General features: G+C 39.1%; 1 long non-coding RNA gene across 1 annotated transcript in view; it reads left to right on the top strand.

Moving 5' to 3' along the window:
• LOC309628304 overlaps positions 1-8349 on the top strand; it is a 34670-nt gene extending 26321 nt beyond the window's left edge. The window contains exon 7 of the long non-coding RNA XR_014244378.1: positions 1227-8349. This is a non-coding gene — a long non-coding RNA (uncharacterized lncRNA). The remainder of the gene's footprint in view (positions 1-1226) is intronic.
• The last annotated feature ends 6384 nt before the right edge of the window (positions 8350-14733 follow it).

Genomic DNA, 14733 nt, shown 5'->3' with positions numbered 1-14733 from the left:
GCTTCTCTTGTTGCGGAGCACGGGCTCTAGGCACGTGGGCTTCAATAGTTGTGGCTCACGGGCTCTAGAGCGCAGCCTCAGTAGTTGTGGCACGTGGGCTTAGCTGCTCCGCGGCATGTGGGATCTTCCCAGACCAGGGCTCGAACCCGTGTCCCTTGCATTGGCAGGTGGATTCTTAACCACTGCACCACCAGGGAAGCCCCAAACTCAAAGATATACATTTAAGATTTCTCCATTTGTTTTCATGTTTGCTGCTGAGAATATACTACACGTTAATTATACATTAAAACTTGGGTAGAAATTGTCTGTATAACCATCTAGGCCTTGAGGTTTTATTTTGTTTTGTTTAATCTTTATTGATCTATTCAAGTTCTTTCTCCTTGAAATATTTTTGCAGTTTTGTATTTCTTCTTGAGTTTTGTCCATTTAATTTAGGTTTTTGTATTTATTTACACATAGTTATTCATAATACTGTTTGCTAAATTTTAATTTCTGTTGAGACTGTGGTTAATTTCCCTTTTTTCACATTGTTCTTTATTTGCATTTTCTCTGTCTCTCTCTTTTCATCAATCTTGCCATAGATTTGCCTTTCTTATCTATTATTTCATTACTATTTTCTGTCTTTTAAAAAATGTTGTTGCTTTTATATCTTCCCTTTATTTTTAGTGCTTATTTTTATTTTTTGCTTCCTTCTTGTTTCTTTGGATATTACTTTTATTCAAATACCATAGTTAAATGCTTAGCTGCTTTGTTTTAAAACTATCTTGTTTCTTAATAAATATATGTATTCACATGTATTGTTTTCATTGCTATTTATTTCTAAGTATCAATTTACTTTGCACTTTTTTTCTTTTCTTTTTTTCTTGCACTTTCTTTTTTAACATACAGGTTATTCAGTATTACATAACTTAATTTTCAAATATGTGAAATTTTATCTATCCTTTTGTAATTAAATTTTAACTTCATTGCAATGTGCTTAGGGCCAGAAATGACCCTAATGGACAGTGGCAAAGGGAAATCTTCCGAGCAGGATTATCCGCTGTACTGGGTTCAGTAGTGTTCTCCCCCAAAATGCATGTCCACCCAGAACCTGTGAAGGTGACTTTATTTGGAAATGGCATCTTTGCAGATGTAGTCAAGTTAAGATAAGGTCATATTGGATTAAGGTGGGCCCTAACCCAGTGACTGGTGTCCTTATAAGAAGGAAATTTGGACACAATACACAGGGAAAACGCCATGGGGCAGCAGAGGCAGAGATTGGAGTGATGCATCTACAAGTCAAGGAACGCTAAGGATTGCCAGCAACCACCAGAAGCTAGGAAGAGGCAAGACATAGTCCTCCCCTAGAGCCTTCAGAGACAGAGCACGGCCCTGCTGACACTCTGATTTCAGAATCCTAGCCTCCAGAATTATGAGACAATAAACTTCTGTTGTTCTAAGGTAACTGATTTGTGGTAATTTGTTTTGGAAGCCCTAGGAAACTAATATATCTGCTTTGTCTGATGTGAGAAGACAGATGTATGTACACTAATTCATGTGTGGTTGTTAATAGTTTGCTTGGATGGTTAGGGAAGGGAGCAGATTGAAAGGTGGGCGACAAAAACATACAGAGAAGAGGAATGTCGATGATCTTGGAAAGGACACAGACTGTAAAGATATTTGAATGCTCCCCAAAGGGGATTCACTGCAGAAGAGGCTCTTAATAATCAAGTGGAAACGATAGGCTCTGTGGATGTCAAACAACCTCTTTCCCCAGACACCCAGTGATGGGCCCATGAACAAAATGGTCATGTTAGAGATGGAGGCTAGCCATGGACTCTACAACACAGACTTCTCCTTACCAAGGCTGACCTGGCTAATGCTGTTGCTGAGTGCCTTATCTGCCAACAGCAGAGACCAGCACTGGCCCTCCCTGATAAGGTACCATGTCTCAGGGTGATGAGCAACCACCTAGTAGCAGGCTGATTACATTGGATCTTTTCCATTGTTGAGAGGGTGGAAAAATCTTCCTCATAAGAATAGACACATATTCTGAGTATAGGTGCCTTCTCTACTCGTAATAATTCTGCCAGGACCTCTTATCAATAGACTCACAGAATGCCTTATCCACCATTGTGGTATTCCCCACAGCATTGCTTCTGATCAAGAAACTCATCTCACAGCAATAGAAATGCAGCAGTGAACTTATACCTATGGAATTAACTGGTCTTACCATATACTCCATTATCTAGAAGTGGCTGCTCTAGCTTAAAGGTGGAATTGCTTACTGAAAACTAAGTTATGGTGCCAGTTATGAGACAACAACTTTAAAGACAGGGTTCTGTCCTGCAAGATGCTGTATATGCTTTGAATCAGAGATCAATATGTAGTAGTATCACCTCCACATCCCAGAACACATGGGTTCAGGAATCAAGGGGTGTAAGTAGGAGTGGCTTCTCTCACTATTGTATCAAATAGCCCACACACAAATTTTTGCTTCCCATCCTGGCAACTCTGAGATTTGCTGCTTTAAAGGTCTTTGTTCCCAAAGGAGAAATGCTTCCACCAGGGAACACAACAGTGCATGCACTGAATTGGAAGATGAGCTGCCACCTGGCCATCTTGAACTTATTATGTCACAAAGTAACAGGCAGTAAAAGGGGTCTCTGTACTGCTGCAGTTATTGATCCCAACTACCAAGGGGAAACTTAGATTGCTGCTAACCACTGAGTACAAACAGGACTATATCTGGAACCCAGGGCATTTCCTGGGGTATCTCTTAATACTTCCATGCCCAATAGTAAGCATTAATCAAGGAAATGTAACCAAAAAGAGGCAGGAATATCAAAGGCTGATAATGCTTCAAGATTGAAGGTTAGGTCACTCTACTAGGAAACTGAGCAGCTAAGCTTCTAGCTGAGAGCAAAGGAAATATGAAATAGGTAATGAAAGAAGGGGGTCATAAATATCAACTATAGCTCATGACCCATTACAAAAACAAGGACTATAGTAGCTTTGCGAATTTTCTCTTTGCTTGTATGTGTATGTGTTTATTTGTAAATATTAAATATTTTCTTCTTTTTCCCATTATTTCACATACAAGTTGTTGGTGGCTAACTTTACAATTTAATCTTTAGGTAATAGAATATTTAGCAGAACTGTGAGTGAATTTGAGAAGCAATTAATATAGCCGATGTTAAAGTATAATTTTTAATTTTAAAAATTGTGGTAAAATATGCATAACACAAAATTTACCATTTTAACCATTTAAAAACATACAGTTCAGTGGCATTAAGCATTCACATTTTTTGTGCAACCATCACCACTATCCATCTGCAGAACTTTTTCATCTTCTCCAACTGATACTTGGTACCAGTTAAATAATAACTCCCCATGCCCTCCTTCCCCCAGGTGTGGCAAACACTATTCTTCTTTTTATTTTGATGAACTTGACTACTCTAGGACTGGCTTATTTAAGATATAATTTTTTTTTTTAAGATATAATTTTTTTGAAAGTTAAGATCATAACTCACATACAAATACAAAATGAATATGTGTCAGAGGTTTTACTTCTCTCATTAATTAATGAGGAAACCAGTAAAATGTTACAACTAGATCAAAGGATAACTCAATCACACATATATAGGCAACTAGGAATGCTAGAATGAATTTACAAAAAGATACAAAATGGTCTAACCATAGGAAAATAATCAATTGTATTTCACTGGACACAATTCATTTCCATTTCTACAGGCTAAAATTGTTTGCATTATTATTCATTTTCTACAACTTACAGAACTGTAAAACAGTCCAAAAACAATGGAAGGAAAAGATAACCAGGAAGTGTGCTCAAGGCATACTATACACATAGAACATGGATGAATATTGACAATATAGCACTGAGCGGGGAAAAAATGGGGGAGGACTGTGCCAGGTATCAATGTCTTGTTTGTCAGCTCCAGTACCACCTAGAACTGGACCCTGTGAACATTCTCATTTGCCAGCTGGTACAATGTTAGGCCTTATCAGCAGAGGGCACTGGAGGGACACTGCAAGGCAGAGCAGAGAAGGTGGCTTCCCTTCCTGGATCTTCAGGTTTCTGTGACGTCTCCTGTGGAGAGCCAGTGACACTCACTCTCCAGCAAATTTCATCGCCACCCTAGTGGACGCCTTCCAGCTGGCCACCCCTGACCTGCAGGCTGCACCCCAGCTCGGAGCTGCAGCTCTCCAGTGAAATTCTGTCATCTAGTGAGCTCCTTGTCCTCTCCAAGGAGGTCTGAATCTCAGCCTTGAGGATGGGGCCTCTTCCAAGTTTGTTCCTCCCTTGGTTATTCTTCCTTAACTTTAGTGGTAGTAGTGCTGCTTCCATTTGCTCTTCTATAGTTGTCTGTTACCTCTCTCAATAGTTTTATTAACTTTGTTAAAAGTTGAACCACCTTCTGTTAGATCATAACTATTACATTAAATGTTCCCTGATAAATTACTGATGTGGTTTCTGTGTCCTGACTGATACAACCATAACCTTAGTTATTTTCTCCTTATTTATTTCTTAAACATGTCGCAATCAAATTATTACCCTAAGAAAAGAAATATATATTAGCATGGTCTCCTGTCCCTTTCACTTTCTCCCAAAGCATCCATCATATTAATAATATCCAGAATTTGAGTTTTGTATTGTAGTGGATATATTTTCTCTTTCTCTTTTCTTTGGCCCTAGTTGCTTTTTCTTTTTTAAGTTTACAACAAAGTTTACTTAAGTATATAGTATTCTTACTTCTGATATCTTGTAAAACACATCAAGATCCACCCCACCCCCCCACCCCCACCCAGGGAGTTTAGAAAGGATTTTTTTTTCTTCTTATTTCTGTACTTCCTCAAATATATTTTCAATGTGGGTCTTTGTGTGGTATATTTTCTGAGAACTTGTATGCCTGGGGCTGAGTATCACTTTTCCTATGCTTTTATTTCTGAATGACACTTTGGCTGAATACAACATTCTAGGCTCAAGTTTTTTTCAGTATTTAGTATATATTACTCCTTTGTCTTCCTGCAGCCAGGGTGCTATTGAGAGGTCTAATATCAATATGATTCTTGTTCCTTTGTAGATCACATGCCCTCTCTTTCTAGAAAGTTTCAAATCTTTCTCTTTATCTCTTGGTCTGCTTTTTCCTTATCTCTTCTCTTTGGCACTTTATGATCTGAAAGCATTCATCTTTCATTAGTTATGAGAAATTTTATTTTTTCTTCAAATATATCACCCTCCGTATTCTTTTTAATTTTGTCATTTGAAACTCCTCTTACATAGATGCTGGCACTTGTACTTCTTTTCTCCACATCCCTTCTCTATTTTTTATTCATTATCATTTCCTGCTAGCTTTCCCATTTGCTTTGATGTGAATTTCTAGAGGAGAGGTCAGCAAACTACAGCACATGGGCCAAATCCAGCTTGCCACCTGTTTTTGTAAATAAAGTTTTATTGGTATAGCCATAGTCGTTTATGTACTATCCTTTGTGCTACAATGGCAGAGGCAGAGTTCAGTAGTTGCAAAGGAGATCATGTGACCCACAAAGCTTAAAATATTTACCATCTGGGGGCTTCCCTGGCGGCTAAGTGGTTACAAATCCACCTGCCAGTGCAGGGGACACGGGTTTGAGCTGTGGTCTGGGAAGATCCCACATGCTGCGGAGCAACTAAGCCCGTGCACCACAACTACTGAGCCTGTGCTCTAGAGCCCACGAGCCACAACTACTGAGCCCACGTGCCACAACTATTGAAGCCCGTGTGCCTAGAGCCCGTGCTCCACAACAAGAGAAGCCACCGCAATGAGAAGCCCGTGCACCACAACGAAGAGTAGCCCCTGCTCTCCACAACTAGAGAAAGCCCGCGTGCAGCAACAAAGACCCAACGCAGCTAAATATAAATAAATAAATTAATTAATTAAAAAAAAATTACCATCTGGCCCCTTGCAGAAAACATTTGCCAGCACCTATTCTAGAGGGTAGGAATAATTTTGTTCTTCTTTCTATCCTGAAGACCTAGAATGTAACTTGCCCAGGTTTGTTGAATGAATGAATAGATGAATAACCCTTGAAGGGCAGATATTTCAAAAGGTAGAACAGAGAAAGATTATTTCAAAAGGTAGAAATAGAGCATTTTAGCTAAAGGGAACAGAAACAGTATAAGCAAAGACAAAGAAGTGAAAATCAGGGGTAGATTTTCAGTAGAGCAAAATATTTAACAAAAGTGAGGCCAAAAAGACTGATTTAAGAACTATTCTAGGGAGTCTTGAGTCTAGAATGGGGGAGTTGATGCTTACTTCTCTTTGCAGTTGCCAGATATGTCACATGACCAGAGATATGCTTAAAGAGGACTCATGTGGCAGCACTGTGGAGAACACATTAGAGAGAGAGGAGGGAGGAGAGATGGAGAATGGTTCAGAGGCTACTGTAACAGTGAAACGAAAAGGAGCTGACTCGATACGGTGATGATGGTAAATTCAGAGACACAAGGCAGCTTGTTAGAAAGCGATATACTTCAGAGTCACAGACTTGCTCTACGTTGTTGAGCCCCACAATATCCTAAACTGTGAGTTATTAGGCAATTTGTTCAGTCTTTCTGAGTTCTTTCATATGTAAAGCATGGTGATTCAGTAAGATGCAATTAGGAAAATAACCTTCCTGCCAGGTGGTAATTCAATAGAGAGAATTTAGTAAGGGAACTAGTTAAAAGGTACAGACTGGAGAGCTGTTAGAGCAAACAGGGGAAGGTGAGACTACCCAGGGATTAAGCAACTGCAGGAAGCAACTAACAGCCACACCCCAGGCTGGGACTAAGGGGAAGACATAATATTCCTGGAGCCCAGGAGGCAGAGCCACTCATCAGGGTCTGTGGGAGCTAGCCTAGGGAGGAGGTGCAGCCGCTGGGCCAGAGCCACTGCCCAGAGCAGAGAGAGAAGAGAAGCACCCTGGAGTCTCCTCTCTTCCTGCCTCCAGTCTCCTCCCAGTGCCATCCATTGGCTCAACCCAGGCAAAAGCCCGTTGCCCAGCAAGAAGTCTGGAAAAGGTAGTTTCAAGAATCAACCCCTTGTGATTCACAGCACAGTAGAGGAAGAGCAGGGACTGGATTTGAGGCAAATGAGCAACACACCAGCACACACAGGGTTACTGTGAACACCTCAGTTGAGGTTAGCACTGAACTACTACATAGTATACAATTAGTAAATGGTGTTATTTTTTTATTACTCTATCTTACCTCTCTATCCTTGCTCTATACTCTGGGACTTGTGCGTATTAACTCCCTCTGCGCACACAGCACTCTTCCCTCCCCAGTCATACATGCCCCAACTCCGTCTTTCCCTTTGTGATTCATCCTAGGTTCTAACTCTGGCAGAATGCCTTCCCTGAGTTCATTAGTGTTTGTTAGATGCCTCTGTCTAGGCTCTGAGAGCATCCTTGTGCGTGCCTGTACCATAGCACTAAGCAGGCTGTGTGACAGTGATCTATTTATTCTTTGATCTCTCTGTATTAGTTTTCTATTGCTGCATAACAAATTACCACAACTTTAGCAGTCTAAAACAACACCCATTTATTACCTCACAGCTTCTGTAGGTCAGAAGGCCGGCATGTTTTACCTGGGTTACTGCTCGGGATCTTACCAGGCTGAAGTCAAGGTGTTGTCCAGGTGTATCTTCATTTGGAGTCTTAACTAGGGAAAGATCTATTTCCAAGTTCCTTGGCAGAATTCATTTCCTTGCAGTTGTCTGACTGAGGTTCCTATTTTTTTGCCAACTGGAGGCCAAAGACCACTCCCAGTTCCCAGAGGCCTCTCTCAGGTCCTTGTTATATAGCCCTCTACACAAGATAGTAATTTGTTCCTTCAAGGCCAAAGGCGAGCATCTGCTGTAGCTTTGAATCTCTCTGACTTCCTCCTTCTTTGACCCCTAGGTCTTCTTTTTAAAGAAGAGCTCACCTGGTTAGATCAGACTCACCCACACTCAAAGAGAAGAAATTAAACAGCAGATACACACCAGGAGTGGAAATCTTCAGGGCCATCTTAGAATTCTGCCTTCGACACTCTCCTTCCAGATGTGAACTCTCCAAGGACGAGGAGAGTCTCATATTTGTCTTTATATCTCTGTAATTGATCAGAATTAGTACCTGACACTTAGTAGCTATTCAGTGAAAGAATGGAGAAATGAAACAAAAACAAGAAGGGAACTTGTAGGGCAGGGAGATATATAAAAGGAAAGTTAAGTATGACTTGGTAGGTAATGGACTTTTTTTTGTAATTAATAAACTTTAATTTCATCAATGTAATAATGGCAGTTTTCTATAGTTTGTATTTGTGTGTGTTCATATATTTTTATTTTTTTAATTGAAGTATAGTTGTATTACAATGTTGTATTAGTTTCAGGTATACAGCAAAGTGATTCAGTTATATATGTATATGTTCTTTTTCAGTTTCTTTTCCAGTATAGGTTATTACAAGATATTGAATATGGTTCCCTGTGCTATTCCTTGTTGTTTATCTATTTTATATATAGTCGTGTGTATCTGTTAATCCCAAACTCCTAATTTATTCCTCCCTCCTCCCCTTTCCCCTTTGGTAACCATACGTTTGTTTTCTATGTCTGTGAGTCTTTCTGTTTTGTAAATAAGTTCATTTGTATCAGTTTTTCAGATTCTACATATAAGTGATATCATATGATATTTGTCTTTCTCTGTCTGACTTCACTTAGTATGATAATCTCTAGGTCCATCCATGTTGCTGCAAGTGGCATTATTTCATTCTTTTTAATGGCTGAGTAATATTCCAGTGTGTGTGTTTGTGTGTGTGTGTGTGTGTGTGTGTGTGTGTACCACATCCTCTTTATCCATTCCTCTGTCGATGGACATTTAGGTTGTTTCCATGTCCTGGCTATTGTGAGTAGTGCTGCTATGAATATTGGGGTGCATGTGTCTTTTTGAGTTAGAGTTTTCATCTTTTCCAGATATGTGCCCAGGAGTGGAATTGCTGGATCATATGGTAACTCTATCTTTAGTTATTTAAGGAACCTCTATACTGTTCTCCATAATGGCCGCACCAATTTACATTCCCACCAATAGTGTAGGAGGGTTCCCTTGGTAATGGACATTTGAACCTGAATCCTGGGTCTATAACGGTACCAGCAACAAAAGTTGGAGACCAAACAGGAGGAATTGGGTTGGGTGGGTTGTGAAAGAATGGGTGGACAGTGAAAAACCATGAGCTTCATACTAGATGTGCTGAGTATGTTTTGCCGATGGGACAACCCTGTGGAAATTTCCTGCAAACAAATGAGGGTGATAGTTTGGAACTTAGAAGAGAGATATGGATTGAGGTGAACCATAGTATTGAGTATTGCGTTCTTAAAGTTGTGCCATAATCTTTAGGGTGCTTTTACCCCTCAATCTCGCTCCCACTGGGAGCTCACCACCCAGTGGTGCCCCACTGGGGCACCATAACTTGGTTCTTGTATTCTGGCTCTGTCTGTTATTTCTTTCCCTTTTTCATTTTCCAAATATTTGGTTTTCCCATAATCTCTCAGCTTACTTATCCACTTCCTATTTAACCCTCCGGATGTAACCGTCAGATTGAAAACCCATTGCGAACTCCCTCAGGTTTGCTGATGTAAATTTAACTGTAACAGACATTAGTTGGGATATTTATACTAATCTAATTCTGATAGTGGTAAGAACATGACCTTGAGCCATAGAAAAGCTGAGTTCAAATACTGTCTCTGCTATTTATGTGCTGTATAATCATGATAGAGATGAATAATCTCTCTGAGTTTATTTCTTCTTTATACATGAACTAGAACTATACACATGTTTTCAAGGGGATTAAAAAAAACTATGTGGGTGAAATGTCTGGTAAATTGTAGAAATTTAGTTAAATCCCTACATTTATTTCTTCAGAGAAAAATATGGATCTGTGCTCATATTCTTTTTCTCCAGATTCATTGGGATTTTCCAAATTACAATTTTAAATACTAAATTAATTTAACAATACTATCACGTGACTCAAAAATATTCATAATCCCACTGGGATTGGGAAGTATTGTGTAGTAGCAATAGGTAAAAACTCACACAGCTGGGCTTCCCTGGCGGCGCAGCGCAGTGGTTAAGAATCCGCCTGCCAATGCAGGGGACACGGGTTTGAGCCCTGGTCCAGGAAGATCCCGCATGTGGTGGAGCAACTAAGCCCGTGCGCAACAACTACTGAGCCTGCGCTCTAGCGCCAGCAAGCCACAACTACTGAAGCCTGCGTGCCACAACTACTGAAGCCTGCACGCCTAGAGCCCGTGCTCTGCAAGGAGAAGCCACCGCAATGAGAAGCCCGTGCACCACAACGAAGAGTAGCCACCACTCAATGCAACTAAAGAAAGCCCACGAGCATCAATGTAGACCCAAAGCAACCAAAAATAAATAAATAAATAAATTTATTTAAAAAAAACACACACAATATAAAACTCATATGTACTTGTTAGAAAAAATGAGGTAAGAAAAAAAAAAGTGAGGTCTGGTCACTAGGAACCATGTTTTATGCAAAGTGTTCAAGATAAAATACAGTTATTTTAATTACAATAATTGTACACTTAGTTCTTCTTGCAGCAAAAGACAGCAGGTTTACATCTGCATACCTGCCTCCCAGGTAGAGATGTAAAGCTGGGAATTTCTATATCTGCCTGCAATCTATGCCCAGCTCTCAGTACACTTTCTTCCATGGCCTCGGGGATTATGACTACAGCCTTACTGTCTCCTATTCATTTTCATTTTCGTATGGCAACCACAGTAGTCTTTCTAAAATGCAACCTGATCAAATCAATCTCCTACCCACTGTGCTTAGGATGAAAAGAAAACTCCCTAGGCTGGCATGTAGGGCCTTTCACCATCAGTTTGCCATTGACCTTTCCTATATTTCTCATCACTGCCCCTCAAAATCTTTGCCCGGAGGTCCTACTCCCCCTCCTCCTTTCTGTTCTTTTTTGGAAACAGGCTCTATCTCCACTGCCCTTTACCTGGCGTAGGCCAACCCTTCCTCCTTCCTCCTCACTGTCACCGCTCCTCATCTATACCACCTTCCCCCCAACTCTGGGTTGGTTGGTCGGTTGTTGTTGTTGTTATCAACAACAGGTGTATGCTCAGATTAGGACTTAGTTAGGATTTATTTGCCAGTTTGGTTAGGAATTTTTTACACTTTGAAAAAATTCATTCCCTTTGAAATATACAGGCAGTAATTTTTGGAGTAACATAATTTAAACTGCTGGTTTACAATACTCAGGTCTTGCTGACTGCAGAGTTTAGGAATACTCCAGTCTGCCCAAGCAAGCAGCCTCGGGGTTGGGATGCAGGCACATTTCCCCCCAGTTCTAAGGAACACCTTAACATGTGTTCCTGCCCCCTTGTACAGTTCAGGAGCTCTGAGAATATCACCTATGAGCTTCTGTGAGTCCCTGGGGGTTCACTTGTTTGTCTTCAAAATTTAAGTAGAATCATGACTGAAAATTGTCAGGTAACATCTCAGGAATCCTTACATGAAGAGGTAGCTGATAAAGTACCATAGTTGTATTAAAAAGGGAAAAAAAATTTTTTCAGTTCTGTTGTAAAAAAGATCACTGATGTCAGAGAAATGCTTCACCTTAGCAGAAACATAATCAGAAATAAAAGTGACTAGGTTGTCAAGATGAAGAAAGTGCTAGAATTTCATTGAGTGAGCTAAAAATGTAACTAAAGAATTCCTATAATGAAGAAGATAGAGGAAAGTGTAGCTAATAAAGTGAAATATCTGCATCTCTCTTGCATAATTACTTTTCTTTTATGTCATAAATATTTTAGAAATTTGGATATGGTATAATCACTATTTAAAATAGCCTGCTTATTAACTGGTTATACGATGTGACCTGGAGAAAAGGCAGAAAAGCAACTTTTTAAAAAAACTCACTAGAATGACTAACTGCTTTTTCTTTATTTATTATGAGAGAATTAGTTTTTATTTAAGTGTTTTAAAATAACCTATTTCCACTTCCAGAAATTAATCAATAGAAGCATGCACTGGAATTGTTTATTTACTTGCTTGTATCTGCAAGGCACTGGAGTCTCATGAAAACAGGTGCACTGTCTTTGTCACTGATATGGCCTATCACCTAGCACATTGCCTTAAAAATATTCCTATAATTAATGCATGTATGTGGAACCTAGAAAAATGGTACAGATGAGCCGGTTTGCAGGGCAGAAGTTGAGACACAGATGTAGAGAACGGACATATGGACACCAAGGGGGGAAAACTGCGGGGGGTTGGGGATGGTGGTGTGCTGAATTGGGCGATTGGGATTGACATGTATACACTGATGTGTATAAAATTGATGCCTGATAAGAACCTGCAGTATAAACAAACAAACAAACAAAACAACTAATACTAAACTTTCATTGGGTTATTTGTATGGAAATATGTTAATATAAATGTTTCAGACATTACATGAAATTTCTAAAAATCTTATATTTGTATTTGTATGGAAATATGTTAATATAAATGTTTCAGACATTATATGAAATTTCTAAAAATCTTATATTTGTATTTGTATGGAAATATGTATGGAAGTATGTTAATATAAATGTTTCAGACATTACATGAAATTTCTAAAAATCTTATATGTTCTGGTATAATGTTATAAGTAATAATCCTAGTTATTACTTTAAAATGTATATCTCAAAAATAACTAATTTTCTTGTCAACTGCATTATTATGAACTTTCATCAAATCTTTAACAGTGGTCATTTTTAAGTCTTTTGTCATTTACAGACAGTTCTGGGTGTACTCTGATGCTTTTGCAAATATGTTCCTACAAAAGGCTTTCATCTTCAAGAAATTCATGGAAAAGACTCTGACAAGTACAGGTTTCTGGTAACTGACTGTACTGCTGAACTGAATGAATAAGCATTTTCAGAACTCTAGTGAAAAACTGATGAACTCATAAAAGTGCTAACAAAAGATCAAGATGAAAAAAAAATTAATTACATGGGACTGAGTGAACTGATGAGGATGAGTATAATTTTTGTGACTTTCTGTCTGAATTAAAAAAAAATCCCACAAGGACTCAGAGGCAAAGAATATAGAAATCAATTTTCACTGCAAAGTAAAGGAGCTGTTACAGTGGAGGATTACTGGTCTGAATGTCAATATTATGACATAGTATGAGTGTGTTTCATGTTTGGTAATTGCAATCATTGTTGCTTTTGTTGTGGTCATCCATGTACAATGCTTGGTGTCAGTCTATTTATCTCTTGTAAAAATAAAATACAGTGTGTGTGTGTGAAAAAAAAAATTCCTATAAATGAACTATTCTCTGAACCAAAGCTACATCATCTTCAACAAAAAATTTTTGCAAAATTACATCCCTCAGCTCCAAAAGCAGTAAAATAATATTATCAAACTTGCACTGTCAACATCATTTACTAAATTGACTACAGTTTGAAGGTATTAGGAGGTGTCATGGGATTAGGAACACAACAAAGGAAAAAGTTTTAGATTGGCAAAAACCTTCATGTTATAAATTATGACCAGGCTTATATATATTTTACAATGAAATATATTAATTCCATAACAAAAAGGTTAACATATTTGTTATGATTAAAATAGATATCAATCTCTGTTAGAAACATTTAAGAAGTGCACAAACTCGCATCTGTCAGGGGTGACTGCTGTCCCACCCCGCCCAGGGAAGACCTCCAAAGCTTTCATCTAGAGGCACACTAGATCTCATCAGGGGCACCTTAATCATTTTAGCTGTTAAGGTAAATCAAATCAATATCATCATGGGAGCATAGGGAGTAGGGAGAAGAGTTATATTTTGGAAGACAGTCCATGGGAAATTAAGTCAAGCAGTCCAGAGTTTAATTTGGAAATGCAAGTATCTATCACTTAGGTTTTCAAATACTGTTCATGTTGACAATGAGAGACATGAGGGACAAAGCAACAACAACAAAGGAGGGGAGAACAGAGAGGGCACGGAAGGGGGATATTTTCATACATTATATTAATTTACATTTACATTATATTACATATGAATAAGATGATTTTCTTCATCCAAATAATTTCACTCATTTAAACCATTAAGATATTGGAAAAAAGCCTGTCTGGGCCATTTGATACAATCTTCCTGCATCTCTTTCAGGGAGGAAGGCGAGATGATGCAAAGAACTCAGCGTGATGCTTTCCTTGGTATGTTCAAAGAAGGGATCGGGTAGTAACTAGACATAAGCTTTTGGATCTATTTGACAAAGCCCCAATACCCAGTAGAATTTTCTGGGGTTGGGCTGCTGAAGGGCAAGAACCGGGAGGCTGGATTCGGGAGACCTGGTTTCTCGTGCCACTTTTGAGCTTGTGACATTGGGCACAATACTTATTTTCAGCTCTTCGGTTTCATTATTTGGGAAACGGCAGCAATAATGTGTCTGTTTTATAAGGCTGTTACGAAGATGAGACGGGCCTGTGCGTGAAGAGCCCTTTATAAACTGTAAAACGCTCTCCAGATGTTAGTTATTATCTCCTTTAAAGGATACAGAATCTGTTTCAATTGTGTAAGAGACTGCAAAAAGACTCCTTGACACTTTAGTCAGAACTTGACCCTAAGCTTAATCCCGCTGTAAAGCGAAAGGGTTCTTGTGTCCCACACCAGCCGGGGGCAGGGTCACCCATGCTGCCGGTGCGGTCAGTGCAGTATTCCATCCTGAGAG

This window comes from Balaenoptera borealis (genome assembly GCF_965194805.1).
Source record: "Balaenoptera borealis genome assembly, chromosome: 4".
In the NCBI taxonomy this organism is placed as follows: Eukaryota; Metazoa; Chordata; class Mammalia; order Artiodactyla; family Balaenopteridae; genus Balaenoptera; species Balaenoptera borealis.
The sequence above is the reverse complement of the archived record's forward strand: the minus strand, read 5'-3'. Positions and strand labels throughout refer to the sequence as shown.